Genomic DNA, 18,780 nt, shown 5'->3' with positions numbered 1-18,780 from the left:
TAGAAAAAAAAGAAAAACATGATTTGGGGCTGGCATTGTCACAAAAGGGGTAAAGCTGCCCCTGTGAACGACATTGGCATTCCAAGTGGGTATTTGTTACTAGCCTGGCTGCTCCACTTCTCTGATTCACCTCCCTGCTAATGGCCTGGGAAAAGCAGCAGAAGATGGCCCAAATATTTGGGCCCCTGTCATCCACATGGGAAACCTGGAAGAAGCTCCGGGCCCCTGACTTCAGACTGGCACAGATCTGGCTGTTTTGGGCAATCTGGGGAGTGAACCAGCAGATGGAAGATCGCTATCTCTCTGTCTCTGTAATTTCGACTTTCAAAATAACTAAAAAAAAATCTTTAAAAAAAAAGAAAAGAAAAACATGGACTTTTGAAATATACTTCGCAAAAGAGAGAACTTAATTTGTTTTCTTTTTTTTCTTTTTCTTTTTTTTTTTTTTTTTTTTTTGACAGGCAGAGTGGACAGTGAGAGACAGAGACAGAGAGAAAGGGCTTCCTTTGCCGTTGGTTCACCCTCCAATGGCCGCCGCGGTCAGTGCGCTGCGGCCGGCACACCGCGCTGATCTGATGGCAGGAGCCAGGAGCCAGGTGCTTTTCCTGGTCTCCCATGGGGTACAGGGCCCAAGCACCTGGGCCATCCTCCACTGCACTCCCTGGCCACAGCAGAGAGCTGGCCTGGAAGAGGGGCAACCGAGACAGAATCCGGCGCCCCAACCGGGACTAGAACCCGGTGTGCCGGCGCCGCTAGGCGGAGGATTAGCCTAGTGAGCCGCGGTGCTGGCTAATTTGTTTTCATTCTTTATATTTTCCAATGGTATCCAAAGAAACTTACAAAAATATGTAATTAACAAATTAAAAGGCATTTTATTGGGCGTACATTGACACAAATTATTTCTTTCTTACACTTATAGTTATAATCACTAATATTTTGCAGAGCAAACTGAATGTGTTTCAAAAATAAGTTATTAAAATTATCATAAAGCAGCATATTTATAACAGAGACAATCTTACCTTGCTTAAAAATCCTGTATCTTCATTGGTTATAAAATAACATTCAAATTCTTTTTTTATGCCATATGCTATATACACTCGAATTGTGTTTCCCCGGTATATCATCCCAAATAATTCTTAGCACTGTCTTTCAATCCTCTCACATTTCCCAGCCAATTCACAAGCCCAAATTCTAAGATTAGATCCAATAAATTAGGTAGCAATGATGCAGAAAAATCTATCTCTTACCTCTTCATCTCTCCTTAAAATGCTAACACGTACCTCTGCCCTCCTGATTTTTACAGTGTGACTCATTTATTTGCACAAACAGAAGCCATGGAAAGAGAATTTCCTTATCTTCCTTCTACCCAGTTCTCCTGTGGTCTGCACTGATTTGTTCTACTTTCCACCTTTAGCAACGTATAAACTCTCCTTGCCTTCTACTTTCACCATTTTACTTGCTCTCCTCTCCTGAAATTATCCATTCCCCAAATCCACTTATCATGAAGTCTTCCCTGTTTGCAAAATTCTTATTTTTTCATTAGAAACAAACAAGAATGGCTTTTGTCTTCATATGACTCCCTGGAGAACAAATCTTTCTCCAGTTATTATCTGACTTCTCTTATTAAGGGAAACAATAGTTATGTTATTCAAGTGGAGGTTAAAAGCTTTCTTCAACTGTTGCATATCAATATCTGAAGACCAGGTAATTCCCTGAGTGAAACCAGTATTTAATTGCTGGAGGGTGGGCGTTATGACAGGGAATTATGTGGTTTGGCTCAGGGAGCAATTTTCATCTGTAACTGCTCTGAAATTTGCTATTGGGGCAGTTGGAGGTTGTTCCAGTTTTTGTTTCTTCTGCTTGATATCGTTGGCACATTGACATCCCAATAACTGTCAGAACAGTTTTGTCAGGAGGTGTTTTGATAGGACTGTGGTTTCTTGGTTAGACAAGGTCCAAGGGAGAATTAGCATAAAACAGTGGAAGGGTAGAAAAACAAAACAAAAAAGGGAATGAGAGCAAGAGTTGATGCAAAGGAAACAAGGAATCAAGTCATATCTGCTTTAGAGGAAAAGCTGTGTAATTATTTTTCATACTCTTCAGCATCTTTGGTGTCACACATCTTATTTTCTTTTGACTTCATCGTGCTTCCTTCCTGAACACTCTCGAGAAAATCCTCTTGCTAATCTCTTCAATCATGCTACCTTACACATTCTATGTTAAATGTTAAATACTAGTTCTGATTTTACATGCATTTTCAAGATAATCTGATGGTGTGCAATTTCTGCCTTGTTAAGAACTTAATATCCCTATGGTGGATGATTTTAATTAAAACTATATACACAGTCCATCAAAATAAATCTTGGGGTCCCTAATGACCTCATGATTGCTGAGTCTGAGAGTGGAACCCAGTGTTTGATGCACTCTTTAATCACTCCCTCCTTACAGCACTTCCTTCTGCTGCCTCTAGTACTCACTGTCATGGTTACTTGAACATTTTCTGGACTAACTTGATGGTTCTTCTCAAGTCTCTTAGACTCTCGGCTTCTCCTTCCTTTCTTTTACAGTTGTGGAGCTCCAAGGATCAGTTTCTCCCTCTTTTCTTGCCCACTTTTCCTCACTTTCCAAGATGATTATAATTAATGATAAGGCTTTAATAAATCTGTACATTGACAACATTATCTTCAAAATATATCTGTAGGCATTGAATTTTGCTTGAGAATAGATATTTTTATCTTCTTTCCCAAAGGGTAAGGACTTGGACTGTAGGCTAATGATGTCTGGAATAGTGGTTGGCACTTGGTACATATCCTATACATTTTTGTTAAATAAATAATAAAACAAATATTTTATTATTCCCCCAGTATATAACTTAACATCCAATCATAACAATTTAGTTGTGAAGTAGTCCACATTTGACTTCAGGGATAATAATTTTCAAATATTTCCTTCTTGGAAGAGTTTACAGTCTTCTACTAAAATGCATCAAAATTATTCATCATTTTTTCTGCCATTCTATATCACTTTGCACATACTCACAGTATGTTCATTATACTGGAAAATTTTACTGTAGTCAGTGGAATGTACATTGGGATATAGCATCAGAATGTCAAATATTTGATCACTGGGATCATGTCTCTGGTAACTTTTTGTTCTTGCTACCTAAAACCATGTTTGACATATTATAGATGCAAGAATACTTGTCTTAATCTAACAAATGCTATTTTCTACACTTTGCTTAATCAGAACTTAACTTGATTTAAAAAATAAAAATTGTCTTTTTCCTGGTTGGTCAGTCAGTGTACCAAATTGGCTATATATTCAGATTCCACTGTCAAGTATTTAATTTATTTTTTATTAAAATTTGTTCCATGAGATATTCATTCTCTCATTCCAATGGCCAAAGGAATCACATTGTAGGCATTTACATCTCCTAATAAGAGAAGAACAACCTCTTCGCCTTGGGTTCAGGTCTCATTTGAAGGTTTGTTAGGTAGAAATGATAACAGTAATCAAACACATTATAAATGCGTTTGGAGGTGAAAAATGCTAAATGAAAGTATGCCATTTACACAGAGGCACATATAAGCACATATGTAGATTATGTAGATATATTCACCCATGCTGGAAAAGCAAGAGAGAAAATTTGAAAGAGCTGCATCAAAATAATATCCATTTTCTTTGGTACATGATTTTTATTTTTATATATTAAATTTTTCTGTCTCATTTTCAAAATTTATCTTATATTTTTTCTCATAAAATACATCATTCTTAAACAAAATAAGAATGATAGTTTTCATATCTTCTCAACAGCAGTGAAACAATAGGGTGCAATAGTTTAAGGATTAATGGACAGAAAATTCATTGAGTCAGAGAACTGATTCTGGTCCTAAATCTGTAAGAAATTATGTGATACTTAAGGGAATTCACAGTTTTGGTTATCGGTTCCCCATATCTAAACTTGGGCGTGGGGTAGAGGGCGAGTGTGTGACAAGTGGCCTAAAATCCTGTCCTCAAACAGGCCTTAGAGTTCATTATATAAAATCTGATCTAACAACTACTTGTTCCCACGTTGCTTAACTCACATGAAAAGAGTAACTTCATTTACTTCTGGATGCTCTATGAAATAATCATCTCAAAGTCTCTGAAGTTCAAAAAATCGCTGACTTTCAACCTGCAGTGCAACCAACGTGGCAAAGTTCATCTTTGATCACGAATCTTTTGTGGGGACTTTCTCATTTCAGAGTATTTTTTTAGAATCAACTCTTAGTAGCATATTTTTCCTATATCCATATTTGCTTCGATTATGATTTTAGCCTTCTTAGGCGCAAGCTACAATTAAAATATGTGTGGGAGGATATTAAATTTTGGATATCACAAATGCAATTTCATACACTTCTAACAGAGAAAAACAAAAAACATTCAGAAACTGTCTATAGAATGGGTGCCTTGGATGTGAAGAACTTGCACGTGTGCCGATTTGTGCATGAATAAATGAAGACAGGATTCAATTGATAAGTGCTCATCTCATGGCCTCAGGCAGGTGGTGAAGAGGCAGCTGGAGCAACTGTAAGAATGCCTGAGGAAGATTTAGACTCGGTTGCCAGCTGACACCTTTGGACAATTGCAGTGTGTGGGAGACACAGTAATGAGTGCATGCACAAGGCAAACTCTTTAAAAAGCCATCTTATCACAAACTAAATCCAGTTATTTTTACTAAAATTGCTACTTTGATTTGTTCTTCTGTGATTTCCTGCCTGCCTGTCTCCTTCTCAGGGGATTGAGCTTCGTTGCGAAGTGCGGTGGGTGAGCTCCTGGTGAAAGTGAAGAAACAGAAAAGCCATAGCCCTGAGATGCAAGGCACAGAGAGAAGTTAAGAGGATGTAAGGAGGGCGGCAAAGCAGGTTGCTACCCACCCACTGCCTCTAGAAACCCATCAGCTAAAACAAGGGCTCAGCTTTAATGATAGCTTTAATAATAACAGTATTTATAAAACATATCTCTAAAAAAAACAGTCAAAGCACTTCCCACTGACAGTCTTATTGTGCCTCGTATTGCCCAGCTATTCCACCCTGCTTCCGCAGGAGCACGAAGAGCAGTTCAGCTGTAAGGGCCATCATGCATGCACTGCTGTGGGGTACGGAAGACAGAGAAGCAGGAAGCACACGGACTGCAATGCCTTCCTCCTCCCTTCCCCACAGTTGCCAGTTTTATCCCAAAAGTAAACAAAAACCCCCACAAAGCTTTTCCAAAATTTTGTGCACATTTTGTATCTTTGAAAAGAAATGCTAATATTTTCTCGGTCTTTTTCTCTCGTTTGTAAGGTAGCTTCTCTGAGCACAATTTTCCATTGCCTTTCCACCTAGCTAGACAAGCTGTGCCCTTGAAGGTCTGGGTTTGTTTAAAACCACTCAGGTTTTTTATTTAATTTTAATTTTTATAATTCTCATATATACAACACTGTATTGTCTATTTTTCAAGCATGACAGAGTAATAGAATCAAATAAAAGTATCAGAGTTGCAGATATTCATAATCATGAGTTGCGACAAAGATACAGGAATAAACATGACCTTTGAATTCTTTCTCAATATTCACATAATCTTAATGGAGTTAAATATATGTCTGATATTCATTCTCTGAAAGCTACTAGTGTATTGTTATATTTCTTTGAAATTTGACTTACATCTGCTTATGTTCTCCTACTGAAATGTTCTTTAACTCTCTTATCTGCCCACCTTCACAGCATGGACTTCGGGACTACCAAAGATAGGAAGTCAGCTCCATGACTCACTTCCAAATTTTCCAACTATGCAACAAGGCTTGAATATATTCAAAAAAAATGTTGACTAATATATGATGAGTGCAAGATGATTAACTTTTTCACAACTTAGCATGTCCATACATACTATTGGGGGAGCTGCTATCAATAGATGGTCAGGAAAATAAATCATGACAACAATGGCATACTTTCCAGTGGTTTCTTTTCTTCCTTCCTTCCTTCCTTTTTGTTTTTTTGAGTTTTCATTTGTTCACAAGAAGATAAGACATCAGAGACTGTCTACCTCTATCAAATGAGAATTGCAAATTTTGCCCAATCACAAATAGTTCATGCTTGTTAGTCATCTACATTTGAATTATATACACTGTCAATTAATACATTGAAGTTTATACATCAAAATGTAAATACTATTTGTCTAAATAAAGGGAAGAGGCCATTTTGTAGCTGGAGAGGTTAGGAAGAGCTCATTAAGTGATCTAGCTTTATGGACGTTTAGATATCTTGCATAGAATTACTCTTGTGATAAAAATGTACAGACTTACTGCATGCCAAGCTTCACTACCCCCTCAATGGTCTGTCATTCATGCAACCACAGGAATGTTCGTGTGAAAATATACAGTTACATAACGTATGATGATCATGCCATCTTGGGGAATTTTATAACACACCATTTATTTATTTCTGAACATTTTCCTGGATGGTTTTCAGAAGTCACAGCTAGAGCCAAAGTTGTCTTCGTCCTTAGACAGACCTTGAACAGTATTCAATAAGTAATCATCTAAATACGAGCATGAGTTTTCATTCTAATACCCATTTCCTTGAATCAATCTGGATGGAAAAGGAGAGTGAACTAAATTGTTCCAATATGTTATAAACACTCTCATTTTCATGTGGAAATTCTTATTGAAAAACCTCAGACCCTTATTTTTGATGAAGAAAAAGAGCAGATGTATCAAAATTAGTTTAGCTTGATTATAATATTATCATAATTATATTATTTTGAAACTAGAATTTTAAATCATGATTCTTTAATTTGGAAAAGAAAAATATATTTTCAGAGTTCACAAAGAAAATAGATTATTTTTTTCTGGAAATCATATGCAATATTCAATGTGATTTTCCAAACAAAATCATAATAATTTCTTGGCTTTCATTGCATTAATATCTATCCTTCAGCAATAACAGGGTACTTTCAGGCAATGCCTTTACAGAGGGGCTTTTCCAAAATATTTCCTTTGCTAGGAATTTAAAAAGAATGCTATATTAGCAATTCTCCTTTCTTGTGTGACTTTTCCCATTTCTCGTGACCTGCTAATATAGAAAAACAGGCTTCTTATTAATAATAGGTGTATTCTTTCTGAATCTCTGTTTATCACACTCTGCCCTTCACTCTTTTTCTTTTGTTTTTTTTTTTTCGTTTTATATCTATGTGTGCATGTATAATGTATGTACCATATGCAGATGAATTTGTAATTACTTAATTATATTACATTTATAAAACATGCATTATACTATTTAATTATATAACAATTATAAAAATCAAATTCATTTGTTCACTCAACTTGAATCATCTCTTAGAGTTACCATGGCAGTTTGAGAGAGTTTGACTTATTCCATTGAAATGCATAATTCTTCTGTTTACATAATTGGTAATTTTCAAGTTGAGCATGTGAAATTTCAAAATTCAATTATGCATCTTGTAAAGGAGGAAGCTTTTAACGAAAAGCAAATTATGTTTTAAAAGTCAATGGTGGGCCGGTGCCGCGGCTCAATAGGCTAATCCTCTGCTTGTGGCACCGGCACACCGGGTTCTAGTCCCAGTCGGGGCGCTGGATTCTGTCCTGGTTGCCACTCTTCCAGGCCAGCACTCTGCTGTGGCCCGGGAGTGCAGTGGAGGATGGCCCAGGTGCTTGGACCCTGCATCCCATGGGAGACCAGGAGAAGTACCTGGCTCCTGGCTTCAGATCAGCACGATGCACCAGCCGCAGTGTGCCAGACTCGGCGGCCATTGGAAGGTGAACCAACGGCAAAGGAAGACCTTTCTCTCTGTCTCTCTCTCTCTCACTGTCCACTCTGCCTGTCAAAAAAAAAAAAAAAAAAAAAAAAAAGTCAATGGTGGCCGGCACTGCAGCTCACTAGGCTAATCCTCCGCCTTGCGGCGCCGGCACACCGGGTTCTAGTCCCGGTCGGGGCGCCAGATTCTGTCCCGGCCAGCTCTCTGCTGTGGCCAGGGAGTGCAGTGGAGGATGGCCCAGGTGCTTGGGCCCTGCACCTCATGGGAGACCAGGAAAAGCACCTGGCTCCTGGCTCCTGCCATCGGATCAGTGCGGTGCGCTGGCCGCAGTGCGCCGGCAGCGGCGGCCATTGGAGGGTGAACCAACGGCAAAGGAAGACCTTTCTCTCTGTCTCTCTCTCTCACTGTCCACTCTGCCTGTCAAAAAATAAAAAAATAAAAAAAAAATCAATGGTGTGGAAAATGCTGTAGTATAGCAGGTAAAGCTGCCACCTGGGAAGCCGGCATCCCATATAGGTACTGGTTCTTGTCCTGGGTGCTCCACTTCCGATGCAGTTCTTTGCTAATGGGCTGGGAAATGCAGTGTAAGATGGCCCAAGTGTTTGGCTCCTGAAACTCACCTGGGAAACCCGGAAGAAGCTTTGGCTCCAGGCTTCCGAGTAGACCAGCCCTGACCCTTGCAGCCAACTGGGGATGAACTAGTGGATGGAAAAGCTGTCTCTTTGCCTCTCCCTCTACTTCTGTAACTGATTTTCAAGTAAATGTTTTTTTAAAAAAGTCAATGGTGAATCTATGTAGTTTATTTATTTAAATAAGCTTTACAATGATGAATAATATTTTAGCCTAGAATATCCTTCAAATATTTATCTATGAAAATAACCTCAGGAAATACTTTAGAAGAAATACAAGTAAAATTTAGGATTAGATTAATAAATTTTTCATAGGCATCTTAGATTAGATGAAACAGACTACATAGTACTGAGTTTATACTGGTTGTTTCTTTTGTTGATTACTAAATATTTTTTGAAATTTGACTCTTGCTTTTGTGAAAATAATTTCAATAAGTACAGAAATTTTTATTTATTTGATCAATATTATCCATAAACACTAATTAATATTATTTTAAGATGGAAAATTATCAACTTAATCTTGTTTAATTTTTTTCTCTAGTCATAATTTTATTATCAATAATATATCCAGGAGACTGGCACTGTGGCATAGCAGGTAAAGCCACTGCCTGCAGTGCCGGCATCCCATATGGGCGATGGTTCAAGTCTTGGCTGCTCCACTTCCAATCCAGCTCTCTGCTAAGACCTGGGAAAGCAGTGGAGAATGGCCCAAGTCCTTGGGCCCCTGCACCCATGTGGGAGACCCAGAAGAAGCTCCTGGTTCCTGGCTCCTGGCTTCAGATCGGCCCAACTCCAGCTGTTGTGGCCATTTGAGGAGTGAATCAGCAGATAAAGATATCAATATCTTTCTCTCTTTCTCTCTCTCTCTCTCTCTGCCTCTCTGTAACTCTGCCTTTCAAATAAATAAATAAATCTTAAAAAATAATAATATATCAAGAGCAAATGTAAAGTAAAATTGAATAAATAGGTATTAATTGGAATACAATTCTTTGTTTAATTTATGCCCTCTTCAACTTCCTCACTTAAGAATGAATTTTAAGAAGTAAAGAAATTTTTGGCTGGTGCCGCAGCTCTCTTGGCTAATCCTCCACCTGCGGTACTGGCACCCTGGGTTCTAGTCCAGGTTGGGGCATCAGATTCTGTCCTGGTTGCTCCTCTTCCAGTCCAGCTCTCTGCTGTGGCCCGGGAGTGCAGTGGAGAATGGCCCAAGTGCTTGGGTCCCTGCACCCACATGGGACACCAGGAGGAGGCACCTGGCTCCTGGCTTCGGACGGCTAGCGCCAGCCCTAGCAGCCATTTAGGGGGGGTGAACCAATGGAAAAAGGAAGACCTTTCTCTCTGTCTCTCTCTCTCTCTCACTGACTAACTCTGCCTGTCAAAAAAAAAAAAAAAAAAGAAATTTTTTAAAAATGCAGAAAGGAGAGGAAGAAAATGTCAGATTTAATTGTGAGCTAAACTTTTATAATTCACATTTAATACAAGTTCAGCTCTAATATTGCAAATATATATTTTATAATAATTCAATTTTCCAAATAATGCCCATTTTAATAGACTATTTTTATTCAATTTTTTTTATTTTTGGCTAAAGCTGTCATGTTAAACATAAACATTTATTTAGCAAAGAAACCCAACTCAAATGCCAGACAAGGAAAGAATATTTGAAAAATGAATTCTCAAAACCAAAAAGAAATGAATGTGATTATATTTGGAGGTGAGACTTTAAAGATGCATATAATTTACTCTACATGTTTTATGTGTTATTCCATTTTTATTTTCATTTTTGTTTTATTTAATGCCATCATCACTTAAAATATATTTATCAGTGTGGAGATATGTATATACATATATATTTATGTATATATATATATATATATGATATAGTGAACACTTATTCAGGATAGATTTCTAGTCTACTCACTACAGGTCTCCCAATATAATTAGAATTATATCTATCCATCACAAATTATACATACAATAAAATATGTAATATATTTTAAATATTTATATTGAAAATCAATATGGGGAGGGACACACACACACACACACACAGAGTTATCTTCCATCTGCTGATTAACTCCCCAGATGACCAAAACAGCCATAGTTGGGCCAATTCAAAGCCAGGGGCCAGGAGCTTCATCCAGGTCTCCATGTAGGTAGAAGGGGCCCAAATACTTGGGCCATCTTCTCTGGCTTTCCCCAGAACATTAGCAAAGAGCTGAATCTTAAGTGGAGCAGCTGGAACAGAAACCAATGTTCATATGGGATGCCAGCATCATAGGTGGTGGCTTAACCCAGCACACCAGAACACCATTCCTTAGATTATATAAAATTAAATAGATTGATGATATTGAAGAGTCATGAACCACATGACTAAAACCGTAATTAAAGATGAAATTGGGTTAGTTGTAACTGTTAAAGCAAGGCAGTAAGGCTAATAATATTCCTAGGTATCAGACAAATGTCAGTTTTCACGGTCTGACATGAGTGAATGCATGTGTGGTACCTCTCTGGCAGGACCATGGATAGCTCTGTAGTTTGCAGTCCATTTGCTCTAAACTGCAAGCAAATGGACTGGCTTCACCCTCCTGGAGTTAGACCCTTCAGACTTAAAGTTATTCCAGCCAAATAATTGCGTTATTGGGCCTATTGGAAAAGATAACAAATCCAGAGATCTTACAAAGTAGGGGTTGCTCCAGAAATCATTCATTTTTGGAGAATTTATATATATTTAAATCAGGTTAGGGAGATGCAGGGAGCCAATCAGGTTGCATGTTAACACAGTGAAAGCCTTAAAATACTGTGCATGCATAAATAAATTTTTAAATTTAAACAGAACAATAAAATACCACATAACATACTAACTAGCAACTTATATATCTAAAGATAAAATTCGAGTGGCATACAATTGATTTTACACTCTTTTCTAGAATCTTAAAGTATGTCCCTTCTTTTTAAGTTAAAAGACATGATTTAAATTAATTTTGTACTGTTGGAAAATATTCACTACTATACTTTTTTTTAAAGATTTATTTATTTATTTGACAGGTAGAGTTACAGACAGTGAGAGGGAGAGACAGAAAGGTCTTCCTTCTGTTGGTTCACTCCCCAAATGGCAACAACGGCCAGAACTGCACCAATCTGAAGCCAGGAGCCAGGAGCTTCTTCCAGTCTCCCATGTGGGTGCAGGGGCCCAAGGACTTGAGCCATCTTCTACTGCTTTCCCAGGCCATAGCAGAGAGCTGGATCAGAAGAGGAGCAGCCGGGACTAGAACCAGTGCCCATATGGGATGTCAGCCCTGTGGGCAGAGGATTAACTTACTGCGCCATGGCGCTGGCCTACTATTCTTTTATATGCGTATGTTTCACATGTCTCATCTTCTCCTACTTTATGTGTAGCTCTATCTTCCTATTAGTCCCCCAATAGCAGAGAATGTTTATTAGAAAAAACTCTTTATACGTTTTTAAAAACATTTCTCCATCTGCACTAGAAACAATCCTTACTCCCTCTTTTTCTGTTACCTTGCCAGAAAACATGAGAAACTTGAAGAATGTGGATGTCAGCCTCCACACCCATGGTCCTTATTACTGGGCAATAATAAATTGCTAAGATTTTCAAATCACAAAATATTAGTAATATTTAGGAATAGCAATCAGTATTTGATAGATAATCTTATTATCAAACATTTACTGTGTTTTGGCACTGTGTAAGACATATTCATTTTAATATATTTTTGCAAGTATTGGATATTCTTGAAAAGTCAATGGAAAATTTTAAGAAAGGGAAAGATAGGCTAAGAGGTTGTCGGTATAGTAGTTAATAGCATCAGCCCCACAGTTGGATTTTCTCAGTTTTAAATACTGATTATTTAATTTAGGCAACTATTTGACCCTCACAATATGTAGCTTCCACAGGTATAGAATGGGACCTATTGACTTTGTCGCTGTTTTGAGGAGTCGATTAAATAATATAAAATTCCTGAACATTATTTCTTTCATAATAAGCTCACAATCATTATTTACTACCAAACATAATCTCAATCTTAATACATAATTCGGATTACTGTTGTGGAGCGTGCCTTGTATGGCAGAGTAAGACAGGCAGTTAGGACACTACAGTAGTGGCCCAATATCAGATGATGGTAGCTCAGAGGCATAGTGAGGAGAAAAAATCAATTGATTCAATATATCTTTTGAGGCACAGTCCACAGGACTGGTTTATGAATTAAACAGTGATGGAGAGAAGAAAAAAAGGAATTAAGAGTGGCTGCATGAATGATGGTGGTATTCTCTGAGACAGGAAAGAGTGGAGAAGGCAGAGGTTATAGGGAGAAACAAAGTTTTCTTTTCTTGGAAATAATAAAGTTCAGATGGAGATAATACCACCATTCAGAGGTTTCAACATGGATGCAAGTTTCACTAAAAAAAAGTATTGGACATCATTAAGTTTCAGAAGTACTAGACTCACTTTTAAGTTTCTAGCTCTGTGTGTAGCTATAAATATTTGCAGTAGTATGATAAAAAATGAGAAGGAACTCTTAACCTCACAACGCAATTATACTTTTACCATTTTTTAAATGAGCCTTTAGGAAATTCTTAGCAAGAATTATTTACATTAGCTGCTATTTTCTAACCATAATTAATTTTTATGGTAATTTTTATTACTTAGGTAATTATTTTGTGAACATTTGAAGCATATAAATCAAATTAAAGATTTTTATATATGGAAAAGAAAATAAGTCATCAAATTTATTACCATTAGAGGAATTATTACCTATTGTCTTTAGTTTTGAGGAATATGAGAAAAATAAAAACAGGAAAAGAACTTAATTCAATTTTTAAAGACAACATTAATAGTCTGATATATTTTCTTTCCAGAGAGAGATTCATATGTGTTTTCTATCTGGAAATAGTATTTTAGTATTAAAATAGAATACAAAGATTATTTTGTACTAGTACTAGTAGATGAGTCATCGTGAAGAAAGATAAACAAATACATAGAGGGAACTACCACTTATTTGTTCAATTCCCAAATGCCTCTGAGAACTGAAGCTGAGCTCAATTCTGGTTCCCAGTGTGGGTGTCAGAAATTCAATCACTTGAGCCGTCACTGCTATCTCCCAGTTTGCATTAGTAGGAAGCTGGAGTCAGGAGCCAGAGTCAGCTGTTGTGCCCGGGTATTTACTTCAATATGGGTCATGGGTATCTTAACTGGCATCTTAAACACAATGTCCATACACCTGATTTATAATCTGAATTCTCACAATTACTCAAGTAGTTAAGTACTTTTAATGTCTTTACCTTGTAGTTAAGAGAATTGTGATTCCAAAACCTTAGTGAAATTTTCAAAGATGTGAAAATCTCATTAAAGACTTAATCCAAGGTATCTTGGGTTCTAAGACTTGAAGTCTCCCTTACTAATCTGATATTTATGTTTGTTTTAGAAGGTCAGGTGAATTGCTCAGAATTCTTCTTTTGGGATTAGCTCTAGCAGGTGTTTTCTCAGTTTGATTTTTCATATTTTATATGATACTCTCATGAGGAGCCAAGGGAGATGTTGCATCCTCACACTCTCACCTTGTACTCAATTCAGGCTAGCATGAGGTCTGTTTTGGCTCATCCCTTCTGTTATATTTCCTGTTTTAGAGCACTTAGAAATATGTACCTGAATGTCACATAAATAATCATTCATGTTATGCATTAGTATTTTTGTAAATTTTTGAACTTTACATTTTAATGTTGACTAATTTAGTGTGGAATGTAAGAATATAATACTTTACTGTAACAAAAATTATTCTAGCATAATTTATTTAAAAATATTCTGCCACTTATATGAAATAAATTTATATAATTTGAATCTATGGTAAATCTTGGAATCATTGGGAACTTTATAGTCTGTTTTAATGAGGTACCTGTTATTGTATTGGTCTAATAATATTTGAATTCTTATAATTTCAATACATGTTAGGAACAAATGAACTTTTACTAAATTTTTAGGATCCTGTAATGGCATCTACATTTACTGAGCTCTTTATCAAAAGGACATAGAGCAAATAGACATTTAAGCTAGTGGTTAACACACTCTTTAAGAAGCTGTGTTCTATACCAGAATGCATGGGATGACACCTCACTCTGGCTCTTAATTTTACCTTCCTGCCAACGCAGATGCTAGGAGGCAGGGTGATGGCTTAAAAAGGTGAGTTCTTGCTTTAGACATATCCATATCTAAACCCATGTCCTGGACTGAATTTTCCACATTTTTGCTTTGGCCAGCCTCAGCCTGTTATTATAGTCATCTGGAGAATGAACCACTAAATGTGAGCTCACTTTTTCTTTCAAATAAATCAATTATTTTTTAAAAGAGCATAGATATTCATAACTTTTATTGTCTTTAAATAAGTCTTTTCTCTTGCTTTTATATTCATTTTCATTAAGTCAAAGTTGGCAGAAAGCTATTAAGTTCTTTGTGTTAATTCCTATTATAATACTCTCCACGTATTCCATAAGTAGTTTTAAATATGCTAATTTAGGTTAAACTGCTTCAACAATAATGCATACAAAATGATTTATTGAATTGTGTCCTATAACTGGCATAAGGAAAACCTGACATTTTTCAGTGATGATTTCCATATTGCAGATTTTAGCATAGATTTCCTTTCATTTTGTATGAATCTAGATGTAGAAACAAACACCTACAACAAGATTTTTAGAATAAATTTTTATAGTTAGAGTTTAATAATAATGTAATGAGTCACTTTAATGGCACAGCATTTAGCAAAGATATGAAATTTACTGACTAGAATTGGAAACAATTATTATTCATTATCAATTGAAAAATGTACTTATTGTCAATAAGCCTATGAACAGTATTTAAATACTAATTGATGGCATTTCATTTCTTAGGTGCAACAGAATAAGATATAGAAGAAATTACATCTTTTCTCCTTATTATGGAGTAGATGAAAAATTTTCTCAGTCCGATTTTCATCTTCCATAAAGAAAGGGTAAGTGTATCTGACCCCTAGAGTTAGAGTGGAGATTAACAGAGAAATTATGAATGAAAGGGATAGCCCATAATGATGTTCATTACACCCATGTTAGATTCCTCTCTGAACCCTCCCATTATTTCCAGTTGTGTGTATAGAAGAAATTGTAGTACTGTTTAAAGTCCCCTCTAAGAAAATTTAGCTTACCAAATAGCCTTAAAGAATGTGAATGTGTCCTGGCAAGGTTCAGGGTCAGACCCACAAAATGCCTTGATGTGGGTCAAATTTGCCCACCACTTCCCTCTGTTTCACTATTCCCTGCACTCACCAAAATTTACCTTCTTCCTCTAATCTTAGGCATTCTCCGAATATCTCTATTCAACTCAAATGAATGTATTACTGCAAAATGATTAGAACATATGTAGTGATGTCTCTCCGTTGGTCTGCAATACTGATATTCTCATAGGGAGGAAGTTGATATGTGAGCCCGTCTTCAGCCGATGCTTGTCAATCCTGGTAGCTTTGGATCCGTAAGGAGGGAAGGCCTATACTTCCAGGAATGGAAAGTTCCTACCTGTACTTCCAGGGAAGAAAAGTCCTTGTCAAGGTCCCTGTAGGTGCCTAAAGGTCAACCAATGAGGACCAGACCCGCCTCAACTCCCATGCCCTGAATCTATAAAAGGACCTCTCCCAATCTCCGACGCGCAACTGCTCCGGCCCCTGCTCTGTTGCTCTGTTGAGGCCATGGAACCTCGCCCAGGAATGGAACTCCAGTAAAAGCCTGTGAATTAATTGATTCGTCTGCCTGGGAAGATTTGTTATGCGCCGGACACTTTGCAAATCCCAGTGGACCTGAATTTTCTCACTATGAATTCATAGTTAAGGTTATGAGACAGACGTGTGATGATATTAGGTTTCATTAACTTAACAGGAAAATAATCAGATAGATAGATAATTGGGAAAGATTGTGGAGAACCAGCTTTGATATATTAACTAATGTTAGCAACTAATAAAAAATTGCTTTTGCTTCCTTAATCCCTATATTTTTTCACTAGATCATTACCTCTTCAGGGACAAGGTCTGTGTCTGTTTCAGTCATGATTTTAACTCCCTAAATAGGGCATTTGGGTGCAAGATAAACATTTCTGGAATGAACAAATGTGTTTATAGACTTGTTATATTAGGTGTAAATATGTGTGACTGGTATAACAATATGAAATATAAAAACACCGTGTAATAATGTGTGTTTTGACATTTTATTTCAAATTTTAAGCTTTTATATCTCTTAATGTTTTTAAGATGATAAAATATGGAATGAAATCTAAAAATCTATTTTAACTCTGAAATATTATATTGAGATGTTTGGTGTAAGAGAGATCTCTTTCCATCACCACTATACCACATTGTTGACAATCACTCTAAGAAGTTGAATTCATAAAGAAAAAAAATGAATTGCTGCACCATTCAGAGAGCTGTCTTCTTTGGAACGTCTGAAATGCACCTTGCAACCCAAGGATCTACTTTTCCTCCACTTTTTCAATTATGAGCTTAGGACTCTACTTTGTTTTCTTAAAAACAACATTTTCAAAACCTCACTCTCTTGTTTCTTACCGTGAGGCCTCTCTTTTACAATCTGCTTGATGTTTTATGTGGCAGTAAAATAAGTACATTTAGATAGCCATTAATCCATTTTAAAAGTTGAGGACTGTCAGGGAGAACACTTTTATTTCTGTCTCATTTGGCGTGTTGTTTAAGCCCAGAAATTTCTTGAATGTTTCTCCAGTAATGTATCTCCAAAAAAGGAGAGAAGCATTCATGTAAGCCTAGCCTCACGCCACTGAGTTACTGGCCTTATAAAAATGGTTGATTCTTTGAAAATGGATTCAAGTTCACAGAGAGTTTATCATCTTACTTTAGAAAACTAATTCATAAATAAGGAATGACCAAAAATAAGAAAATTAAGATTCATTAGGAAAATACATCGTTGAATTTGTAAATTTGGCTCCTAAAATATAATAAAATAATTTATCTTTTTTGACAGGTCTCTGAGGAAGTAAACTTTTGTTTTAAAGATTTATTTATTTCAAAGATTTGGTGGGGAGTGAAAGACGGAGAGAGACAGAGAAAGGGGAAATCCTCCATTCACTGGTTCACTCCTTCACTCCCCAAAGGCTGAAATAGCTAGAACTGGGCCAGGCGGAAGCCAGGAGCCAGGCACTCCATCTAGGTTTCCCACATGGGTGGCACTGACTCACGTAGATGAGCCATCCTCTGCTGTCTCCCAGGCACATTAGCAGAAAGATGGAGCGAAGGCATTGAGGCCAGGACTTGTACCAGGCATTCCAATATTGGATGTGGGTCTCCTGAGTACTGGCTTAACTTGCTGCACCACAACCTCTGCTTCCTCAAAAAAGTTTCTGTGCTAAGTAATCCATTTCAGCATAATAATAATGGTTCTGAAAGATCTTTACATTCAATAACCATTTCTTTTAAACAAATACTATTGCAAAAGGCAAGATCATCTGAAAATAACATATTCACCAAAGGATCAATTTAAAATATTGTTTAATTAAATTGTGTCTGATTTAGAAGAAAAAATAAAATATGTCAATTCTGTACTAGCAAATAATGACATATTATATTTACAATACTATAAAGTAAAGCTGTTCTGGAAAAATTGCTTAAAATGTTAGCAGTTCTTACTGAATGGATCACTATTAAATAATTGATGTTTAACAGTTACGATGAGTTTGTTCTTTGACTACTGTATGTATTATACATGGAGTTTGTCATGTATTTTACTTTATTCTACTGCAACTCTGTATAATCCTCCCTGTAGAGGGAAAGTTTGTGATATATTTAATAATTTTCCTGTCCATCTCTTTAAAAGCAGAATGCAGTTTAAAAACTAAAAGGAAGTCACTGCATTAACAGAAATATGGCAGGTCTAAATAAATAGTGACAGGAATATGCGATTATATTCAGAATAAATAAAAAATTAAGAGATGAATCATGATCTCTTTATCTGCCCTCACCCTAGACAAGGAGAGTGTGTGAAATGAGGCACACAGCATAAATATTGAAGTTTCCAAGAGAAGTCACAGATATGATTTATCATTTCTCTCAAAATCTTAGCAAAATAAAATTTTCATTTCCCACCTATTAAGAATGAATGCAAAGCTACACTGAGTTATTAGAAAATTTGATGACAAATGAAGATGATAATTCAGAGATGACTGATTGGATCTAAAATAGTTCTAGAAGCACACATTTGAAGTATCAGGTTGTATTTGTTAGGTAAAAAAAAAAGAATTATGACAACATCTCTTGAGATTCTATCATGCAGATTTATGTATTTTTTTCTAAAAAGATTC

General features: G+C 36.5%; 1 long non-coding RNA gene across 3 annotated transcripts in view; it reads left to right on the top strand.

The window, feature by feature from the left end:
* Positions 1-18,148, top strand: part of LOC108176367 (uncharacterized) — a 174,131-nt gene extending 155,983 nt beyond the window's left edge. For all 3 annotated transcript variants that reach the window (XR_007918263.2, XR_001793000.3, XR_007918264.2), the window contains 2 exons: positions 15,324-15,424; positions 15,764-18,148. This is a non-coding gene — a long non-coding RNA (uncharacterized lncRNA). The remainder of the gene's footprint in view (positions 1-15,323; positions 15,425-15,763) is intronic.
* Positions 18,149-18,780: the final 632 nt, after the last annotated feature.

The sequence above is a fragment of the Oryctolagus cuniculus genome, chromosome 2 (assembly GCF_964237555.1).
Source record: "Oryctolagus cuniculus chromosome 2, mOryCun1.1, whole genome shotgun sequence".
Taxonomy (NCBI): Eukaryota; Metazoa; Chordata; class Mammalia; order Lagomorpha; family Leporidae; genus Oryctolagus; species Oryctolagus cuniculus.
Note: the sequence above shows the minus strand (reverse complement) of the source record. Positions and strands in the feature narration are given on the sequence as shown.